This window comes from Chelonoidis abingdonii, chromosome 3, assembly GCF_003597395.2.
Source record: "Chelonoidis abingdonii isolate Lonesome George chromosome 3, CheloAbing_2.0, whole genome shotgun sequence".
Lineage (NCBI taxonomy): Eukaryota > Metazoa > Chordata > Testudines > Testudinidae > Chelonoidis > Chelonoidis abingdonii.
Window position 1 is genome coordinate 183129772 of NC_133771.1, and position 10641 is coordinate 183140412.

The window sequence follows — 10641 nt, forward strand, 5'->3', positions numbered from 1 at the left end:
GGAAAACACCACAAATAGGGTTCATAAACATAAACCATGAGCAAAAGACCCATCCTCAAGTAAGTTGGGCAGTGCCCTTTTCCTCTCAGTTTCTTAAGTCCAGCAGCCCAAAAGTCCCTTTAATGTGCCCATCCCTTCTCTGTACCCCACTCACAGTTGCTGTCCTTGGCCAGTGCAGCCCCAGAATTCAGAGGTTCATCCATAGAGTTCACCTCCCACCCTGTGTGGAGCGGAGAGATAAGAAGGCATCTTACATGCTCCACTGCTCAGGCACTCACTCATCACCCCAACAGCCAATTGCCATGCCTCTCTGATCTGTTCTTCTCTGGCCTTCTCCACCAGCCACCCTGCTGGCCACTTGCTGCATCTTTCCACCAGTTGACCACTCACCAAGATGTCTTCTGGGCCCCTCACTTAACACAGTTCTCAGTGATTTCAGGTGTTAGTGGGGGAGCCTCACTAATAGTGCATACTGAGCAGTCTTTTGCAATAAAGACACTATCTCAAAGTAGATCTAATACTTCAACCTAGATATTAGTGATTTCAACTCCACAGTATGTAATAAGACTCTCAATTGAATCTAAATTAGCCCTTTTATTATACCATGAAGAAACAAAAACCTCAAACGCTATCTGAAATCCTTAAACAAAACATCCACCCATCCTTCCTCAACTCAGTAAGTTTTGGAACCCATGTCCCCTGCCTACCGAGTGCTATTCACTTGTGGGTGAGTCCCTCCATCAGGGTATGCCAGGTACAGTTCTGCTGTCATTAGTTCACACAACAAGGATAACAACACTTTATTACTCCTGCCCCAATAACAACGAGACTGGGGATCCAACACCAGCCACAAGTGATCATTTTGGACAAGCATTCCTGTCATGCTGAGCACTTAAGCAGGGTGGGTGTGTCCATGCAAACGAGATCAGCTTCTGAAGTCTTTTTCCCCAGCGCACCACTAGATGTCAGGGGAGAGCTCATACAGACTCTGCTTACACATGCATTAAAAGAATGTTATTTACAATGTCAAGTATTCAGAAGTTAAGAAAAGTCAGCTTTACAGCTGCCCACACAACCTTAATTTTGCCCTGTTATGCATCCATCCAAAATACTAAGTAACACAGGCATCCTGTTGAAAAAATAGTATATGATTATATAATTATTTAAGACTATCACGATGCATAGGTTTCATGGGCAACCTAAATTCTGGCATTTCCTAACTTTCCAGTTCTCGACTTTGCAACCTAAATAACATTCTTTTAACTTAGTTTTTTGTATGCAATTTCCTAGTTAAAAATAAAAATTAATTAAGTGCAACATTAACAATCACCTATCTTTCTCAGCAGTGGTGTTTGAAACCTGAATCTGCAGAACTCTAGCACAGATCACTGCCACCTGAGCTACATCATTGTGGGAGAAGGGTGTGAATCTGAGGGGGTATGGACTGCTGGGTCCTGGAGGTGATCAGTAGGGAGGAGCTCAGGCTGGTCCCCTTTCTCTCTTCACCTCCGGGAAGTAGAAGAGCTTCTGCCCCATATGGTACCCACAGGAGACATTGTCAGAGACTAAATTATAAAATAATATTTTCCAAAGTCATTTAAAAATTTGTAATCCCATTAATATAAGCAAATTATCAATAGATATAGAGAGAAGACCCTGATGAAGCAGTATCATATACCAGATAAACCCAGAAGTTAGCTAAACTGAAAAGAATTGTCTAAAGATAGGATACACAAGTGTTCTCCAGTCCTTTCTTTCATGTTCCTCCATGAAAAGTTCTGCACTGCCAACTCCCAGCCCTGGTTCACTTCCAACACCAGCTTTCTATGATCAGGCTGAATTCCTCCACTACAGACTTGTTCTCTCCTTCAATTCTGCCATCTTTCTAGCTAAACAGCTCTACTTTTCCAATTTAATAGAATCCCATATTCTCAATCCCAACCATCTTTTTGTCACTTCTGATTCACTCCACAAATCCTCCCTATCTCTTCCATCCACTTCTCTCTCGGCACAGGATCTCACCAATTGTCTTCCAAAGACAGCTGAAAGTATGATGTGACCTTTCTCATGCTTTCCCTTCTTCACCTACAAGTCTCTCCTCCTTCTGCCCTGCAACAGATGCACGTATTTCTCATCTGCTCTTCTCCTCTAACCTCTCCACCTGTGCCAGTGACCCCATCCTAACTCCTGATCACCCTCACACCTACTCTCATCTCCCTTACTCTTCTCCTTAACCCCTCACTCTTTTCCCTCACAATACAAGCATGCTTCAGTGTCTCCCATCCTTAAAAAACAAACATTGTTCCACGAGCTCCTGCTGGTCTATTGCATCAAACACAAGCCACATGTCTTCACTTTCAAGGCCCTTGATGGCCTATTCCCACCCTACCTATCATCTCTCATTCACTATTTAGATGTCAACACAAGCCTCCATTCCCCATTTGTTAACCTTTCAAACAAGCACCTTTGTGCTTTCTGTCATGCCCCCGTCATGCTTGGGATGAGCTCCTTGTAAACATCTACAAATCTACCTTCTCCTCCTTCAAAACTCTCCTTTAAAGCTCTCTTTGTCTGTGATGCCCACACACAAAAAAGGAGAACGGTTAGGCAGCCTGAGTGCTGAGACTGACCTATAGTGCTGACCAATATTGTCTCATTGTTCTCTTGTACTCTCCCATTGGTCTGTCTGTATCCATCTGTTGTCTCTCATCTTATTCTTAGATTATTAGTATCCCTGCTCTTTTTGGCAGGGGCCTTCTTTTTGTTTTGTGTTTGTTTGTACAGCACCAAGCACACTGAGGTCCTGGTTCATGACTAGGGATCCTACATGTTACAGTAATACAAATAATAACTGGGTGATGCAGAAGGGGAGAAAGTTAACAACCATGAATGGAGACTTTTGGGGAGATAATTCTATGTACAATGAAGATTCTTACTGGCCATTTTTCAACCATCCTAACATTGCACTGGGTTTTTTTTAATTAATTGATCCAGTACAGTGTTAATTACACCCCAAATGTGAGTTCATAGCTCTAGTCAGACAGCAGCGTTAAATCTCTACACATTTCCACACCCTGTCTAAAGGGTTAATCTTGCCCGGGTCACTGTCGTATCTGAGTGCCCCACAATTATTCATCCTCAAAACCCATGTGAGGTAGGAAAGTGTTATCCCCATTTTACAAATGAGGAACCCAGACACAGAGAGGCTAAGTGACTTGCCCAAGGTCACACAGGAAGCCTATAATAGAGCAGGAAATTGATCCTGCATCTTCCAAGTCCAAGGATAGCACCCTAACCACTGGAGTTGACTGAGTGATGGCATATCCCCTTAATTGTTCAGCTGCATCCATTAGGGTAGCAAAGCTCCTCTGTTGACTCACCCTGTTAGCAGGCATTTAAAATCCTGCAAAATTGCTGTTGAAGTTCTGCTAGTTCCTCGTAGCAGCTGTAGCTCTGTAACTCCATTCTAGTTATACAGGTGGAGAAAGAGATGTTGGGCAAGTTCTGGAGGGAAACCAACTTAGGCTGAGGTTTATGCTGTGTTTTTGTTTCTGGGTTACCAATAGAGCCTAACCAAAAGAAAGAGCTGTGAGTTTGGATACTTGCTCAGATTTTGTGTGTTCTGTTCAAATGGGATAGGGACAGACTCGGACCATTCACAAAGTATAGTCCGAATAAACAGCTGTTAAGATATTTCTAAAATAAGCACCCTTCTGACAACTTTTTGACTGTATGCTTTTTTAAACTATGTTTAATGGACTGTACCAGTTCTTTGAGGAAAACCCAACTGGAACCCAAGCACCCCACCCAAAGCTAGCAGGGGGGAAACAATAAAAGGCTTTGCTCCTTTACCTACAGCAGGGATGTATGCAAACAAGCATAGTTATATGATACTGTATTTGCTTAACAAAGGCCTTGTTACCCTATACATTTTCCCAAAGAGAGGTACCTCTCTACTCTCTGGATAGGAGATGGAGGAAGTCACAGATAAATCAGAGCTCCTACAAGAAGGGCTGTTGTTCAGATGAAAGAAATAATATACCTTTGTCTTTGTCTCTTAATTTATCTTTTGTTTCAGCATTTGAGGACTGTGGAAGAAGGCGTTCAGATCATAACTCTCAGTAGAAACCTTTGTGTTCTACTCTGTTAAATCAACTTCTGTACCAGATGACTGGAGGATAGCTAATGTGACATTTTTTAAAACAAAAAAAAAGGTTCCATAGGCAATCCTGGCAATTACAGGCTGGTAAGCCTATCTTCAGTACCAAGCAAATTGGTTTAAACTATAATAGAGAACACATAGGTGAATATGATTTGTTGGGGAAGAGTCAACATGGCTTTTGTAAAGGGAAATCAAGCCTCACTAATCTATTAGAATTCTTTGAAGGGTCAACAAACATGTGGACAAGGGTGATCCAGTGGATATAGTGTACTTGGACTTTCAGAAAGCATTTGACAAGGTCCCTCACCAAAGGCCCTTAAGTAAACTAAGCAGTCATGGGATAAGAGGGAAAGTCCTCTCATGGATCAGTAACTGGTAAAAAGACAGGAAACAAGGGTAGAAATAAATAGTCCATTTTCAGAATGAAGAGAGGTAAACAGGAATCTGTTCTGGACCAGTGCCGTTTAATATATTCATAAATGATCTGGAAAAAGGGGTAAATAGTGACAAAATTTGCAGATAATACAAAATTACTCAAGATAGTTAAGTCCAAAGCTGACTGCAAAGAATTACAAGGAGATCTCACAAAATGGGGTGACTGGGCAACAAAATGGCAAATGAAATTCAATGTTGGTAAATGCAAAGCCATACACATGGGAAAACATAATTCCAACTATCACATACAAAATGATAGGGTCTACATGAGCTGTTACAATACAAGAAAGAGATCATGGAGTCATTATGGATAGTTCTCTGACAACATCTCTCACTATGCAATGGTAGTCAAAAATCTAACAGAATGTTAGGAACTATTAAAAAAGGATAGATAATATTACAATACCACTATATAAATCCATGGTACCTCCACACCTTGAATACTGTGTGAAGTTCTGGTCACTCCATCTCAGAAAAGATATATTAGAATTGGAAAAGGTACAGAGAAGGACAAAAAAGTGAACAAGGGTATGGAACAGCTTCTATATGAGGAGAAATTTAAAAGACTAGGACTTTTCAACTTGGAAAAGAGATGACTTAAAGGAAAATATGACAGAGGTCTACAAAATCACGAATAGTGTGAATAAAGTGAATATGGAAGGTTATTTACTCCTTCACATTACTCAAGAACCAGGGGTCACCCAATGAAATGAAAAGGCAGAATGTTTAAAACAAACAAAAGGAAGTATTTCTTAAAACAACACGTAGTCAACCTGTGGAACTCATTGCCTGGGGATCTTGTAAAGACCAGAACTAGAGCTGTGTTCAAAAAAGAATTAGATAAGTTCATGGAGGATAGGTCTATCAATGGCTATTAGCCAACATGGTCAGGGATGCAACCCCAGGCTCTGGGTGTCCCTAGCCTCTGATTGCCAGAAGCTGGGAATGGATGACAGGAGGTGGATCACTTGATGATTGCCCTATTCTGTTCATTCCATGTGAAGCATCCAGCATTGGCCACTGTCAGAAGACAAGATACTGGGCTCGATGGACCATTGGTCTGACCCAGTATGGTCATTCTTAAGTACCTTAATATCTGTAAGTGCCAACCTTTAAGCTGGAAAGCTTTTTCACTGTCAGAACCAGAACTGGTTTTAAAATGTAATTTTAATATAATGAGAAATTACACCATTTCAAAACTTGTTTTCATTTCAAATTGGAACAAAAAGTCAAAATATTGATATTTACTGTGAAAAAAAGTTCTGCGGTATGTTGAAACTTTATATTTTGATAAGTTCAGATGATTTTGTTTAGATAAGGTTGGAACATTTCATTTAGACGTATTAAATTATAACAAAACTTAAAATCATGGTCAAAATTAAACATTCCTACTTTATCTAAACATTTTCATTTAATCAGAATGAAGTATTTTGATAACTCCATGTCAAATTCTGATTAAATCAGTAAGTTACTGTAAAATGTTACAGTTTTGTAGAATCAGCATTTTCCAACACACAACTGTTGTGTTGGAAAACTGTCAACCAACTTCAGTCAATACCTAAGTACTGACTGCACTTGTGTGCTTGCCGTTTGCTTTTTACTCCTCAACACAATGGTTATTTATACACCGTGATACTCTGCACCCCAAAGCAACACCCTGGGCACCTAGGGATGTAAAAGTTTAACTGGTTAAGCGATAAGCATCAGTCTTATCGGTTTCAGTTAATAATTAAACTCTGCTGCCACCCCGTACCCAGGATTCAGCCGGGACCCCGGGTGTGAGGCAGCAGCCAGGATCCTGGGCCAGCAGCAGAGTCCCGGGAGTGGGGATGGCAGCTGAGACCCCGGGTGCGAGCCTGCAGCCAGGATCCCTGGATGGGCACCGGGGTCCCAGGAACAGGGCCAACAGCCAGGATCCCTGGCGGAGGGACAGCAGCTGGGACCCTGTGCGTGACGCTAGTAGCCAGGATCCCAGGCTGGTAGCAGAGTTCTGGTTGTGGGGCCAGCAACCGAGACCCCAGGCATGGCGTTGTCAGCTGGGACCCCGGGTGCGGAGCTGGCATCCAAGATCCCAGGCCAGCAGTGAAGTCCCAGGCATGGGGCCAGCAGAAATCCTTAATGGTTAACCGTTTAACCCAGAGACTGGCAACCTTTCAAAGAAGAAGAGCCACTTTTTGTTTTTGTCTTTGACCAAAATATTTTGATAGCCACATCACACACAAGGTTACTTGTAGAGTTAGAATTTATCCGCTAATAATAAGTGAACATATTAAAGATGCATCGGTGGTTACTAGGAATGATTTGTCAAAGTCTGGGCCCTTAGCACAGGGTCAGACATGAGTGTCGCCTTAAGCTGGGTAAAGGTCTTCTGACACTCATTAGTCCGCTTAACTGCATTTGGCTGGGTCTTTTTGGTCAGGTCTGTTAGTGGGGCAGCGATTTGGCTGTAGTGTGGTACAGATTATCGCCTGTGAATACCTGGCCAAGCCTAAGAAGGATTGGACCTGTTTTTGGACTTTGGGACAGACCACACTTTTGGATAGCATCCACCTTGCCTGTAGGGGGTTTATTGTTCCTTGACCCACCTGGTGTCCAAGGTAAGTCACTCTGTTTTGGGCCTATATGACACTTTTTGGCCTTAACAGTTAGTCCTGCTGCCTGATACGCTCAAAGACTTTTTCCAGAGTGTTTTAGGTGTCTGCCCATGAATCAGAAAAAATGGCCACATCATTTGAGTAGGCAACTGCATTATTCTCCCAATCCTGCTAGGAGCCTATTTACAAGTCTTTGGAAGGTGGTGGGTGCATTTTGCAGCGAAAGGAAGCACATTAAATTCATACACCTGCATGGGTGATGAAGGCTGACCTTTCTTTGGCGGTTCATCTAGCGGTACTTGCAGTACCCCTTGTTAAGTCTATTGTAGAGATGAACTGGTGCACATTCCCAATTTTCTCAATTCAGTTCATCCGGTGATGGCATTGATAGTTGTCAGGATGAGTTACAGACATTAGCTTATGGTAAATCCAGCGCAAAAGCGTATTTCCTATCTGGTTTGGGACTAGAACCACTGCGAGATGCCATGCACTGGTAGAGGGCGATTATACCCATCTGTAGCGGATGTTTTGGATCTCTGTTCTAATTAGGCAGCTTGGGCATGAGAGACATCCGATAGTGTGTGGTGTTCTAATTGTGTGGATTGACTGTGGTCAATGGAGTGATATTGCCCGTTCTCAGTCTGTTCTGGGGTTGGCTGAGAACAATGGGGCGAAGCTAGTTGCGTCTGACTTTGGTATGCATCTGCTTTGAGAGTCGTGTTGCCGCTGCGTTACGTTTCCTCAGGTTGTGGAGCAGGTTCACTCTGCTTCGCACGCCACTGTCAACTTTTTCCGTCATAGTAGACACCTTACTTTCAGTCCACTCAATGCTGTCATCTCTCTCCATCTGGGTTCGTTGTATAGACTTGGACAATACTCTTTGAGGTCGTGCGGAGATGAATATAGTGGCGGTTGGAGAGATGATAATCATGGGACATTGTAGGTCTGTTAGGTGGGAGGGCAGGGTGGGAGTGAGCTTATGGAGATAGTCAACGCTCCAGTCACTCTTTTGGACCGGTAGTGAGCAGTGGTCCTCTTGCCGTGACGCTTCCGGGATCTTTGGGCCGTGTTGCGCCCTTCAAGCCAACGCTGGTTCCTATCTTGAAGGAACGCTCTCTGGTATGTTTATCATACCAGCGCCTTTTGCTCTTCCTGAGGCATCCTTTAGGTTTTCGTTAGCAGGGCAAGAGTGTCGGAGGTGGTGCTCTGTGTTAGGGTGCTTTCTCAAAGTCTAGTCAATGTCTGGAGAGGTAAATTTCTCTCTCTTGGGCGTAAACCCCTCCCATTGCTGCTTCACCAACTGGAAAAGGGCCCTTAACCTTGTGGCCATACACAGTTCAAATGGTGAAAACCCTCCTAAACTGGGATTGTGGTTGACAGCCTGTAGGCAAAAAGCAACTGCTGCAACACTAGGTCCCAATCATTCACGAATTGGAGTGTTCCCCCATTAAACCTTCTCCACCAGGCCATTGGTTTGATGGTGGTAAGGGGTGGCAACCCCAAGTGATTCCCCACATGAGCTTCCCACAGATTTTTCATGGTCTCTGCCAGGAAATTAGTTCCTGGAATCCGTAAGGATGTCGGAAGGGCCAACCTACCCTGGCAAAATGTTCTGCTTAAGGCCTGACACACAGTCTTAGCCCTGGTCTATGTTGCTTAGAGCTACTGCTTCCGGCCATCAGGGTAGCAAAGTCCACGAAAGTCAGTACGTAGTGCTTTCCTCTGGGGTATTTTTTTGAAAAGGACCCAGAATATCCACAGCTACTCGCTGAAAGGGGACCTCAATTATGAGGAGTGGTTGAAGAGGGCTTTGACCTGGTCTTGGGGCTTTCCCACTCTTTGGCACACCTCACAAGACTGGACATAATTTAGCAACGTCCTTGCCCATCGCCTCCCAGTGGAAGGACTTCCACAACCTGTCTTTGGTTCTGTTCACCCCAGAATGGCCACTGGGATGATCATGGGCTAAGCTTAAGGCTTTCCCCGGTACTTAGTTGGAACCACCAACTGTTTTTGTGGTGGATGCCCAGTCTTCCCGGTGTCCACCAGAAAGAGTTCTCCTTATATAAAAGTCCTTGTTCTACTTTTGGTTAGAAGAGCTGAGAGGCGGTGGGGGTGTCCCGTGCCACTGCCGATCAAGCTTTCTGAAGGCTGTCATCTGCTTCCTGCTCAGTCTGGAACTGTTTCCCTTGAGGCTGGAGACATCAGTTCCTCCTTAGACTGTGGACTTGGGCTTTGGTCCTTCGGGAAGCGATGTAGGTGATGGGGTTGTTTTTGTGGCTGGTGAACCGCTTCCCCGCTGGTGCACCAGGTGGTATTCAGGCTCTTGGCTGAGCCTCTTGGGTATGGTTGTCTGCTGCTTCTGCCAGTTTAGGCTTGCTGGTGCCCTCTGTCGTTGAGGTTGAAGATCGTTTGCATGCGCTGGCGTCAGTGCTGGCAATGGTTCTGCGTGCTGGTGTGCGTTTCCAAGTTCTTGGTTCTGGGATTGGAAGTACTGTGGCGTTGCAGTCTTTGGCAGGGAATCCGGTCCACTACCTCTGTCTGGGTCTCTGCTTTCCACAGACGGGCCCCTGTGGACGGTACTCAGGAACAGGATGGATCTGGAAGCTTGCCTGGCTTGGCTGCGTATAACTATTCCCATCCTTTTTGGCCCACTTTACCTGGTTGGCCAAGTCTCTCCCCAGTAGCATGGGGATGTAATAAATTGTCATAGACTGCAAAAGTTCCACATTTTCCTGACCAGCATTTGTACTGGACAGGCAGTCTAGCTGTAGGCAAGTTTACAGCTTTGTTGCCATGAATGGGTAATTGTCACTTGGGGCCTCTGGGTTGATGAATTTGGGGTTCACTAAGGATTGGATGGATAGCTGACACTTTGCCCCGCGTCTCTCCACGCGATAACCTTCTTTCCGCCCGCTCTCAGGTTTCCTTCACTCCAAGGGTATTTTGAGAGGCATCTGGGCCTGGGGATCTTTGGTGAGATGGTGGTGTAATGAACTGCACTCAGTTGGGGTTCTTGGGGCAGTTGGCCTTTTGATATGTCCCAGTTCATACATTTAAAACATTGCGCCAGCTGACTGGTCACTGGGCCGAGGTGGGTTGCTGGGAGACTGGGTTGAGGTGGGACAATAGGTGTGTCTGGGGCTTTTCTTGGGTTGTAGGTGAGGTCTTGGGTTGTCCTCGTGATAAGGTTTATTTTTGTTTGCCCCCTGTGATATCCGCTCCTCTTGCTAGTAGTTTTTTTCTTTTCTGCCACTTCCACCCATTTGGCTCCAATCTCCCCCACCTCGGTTACAGTTTTGGGCTTCCATCTAGGATGTACCTTTCTATTTCCTCAGGAACACCCTCTTAAGAACTGCTCCATTTGCATTAGGAAGGACAGGCTCTTCTCAGAGAGTTAAACGTTTGCTCCTGATTATCCAGGCATTCCAATTCTTTCCAATGTGGTAG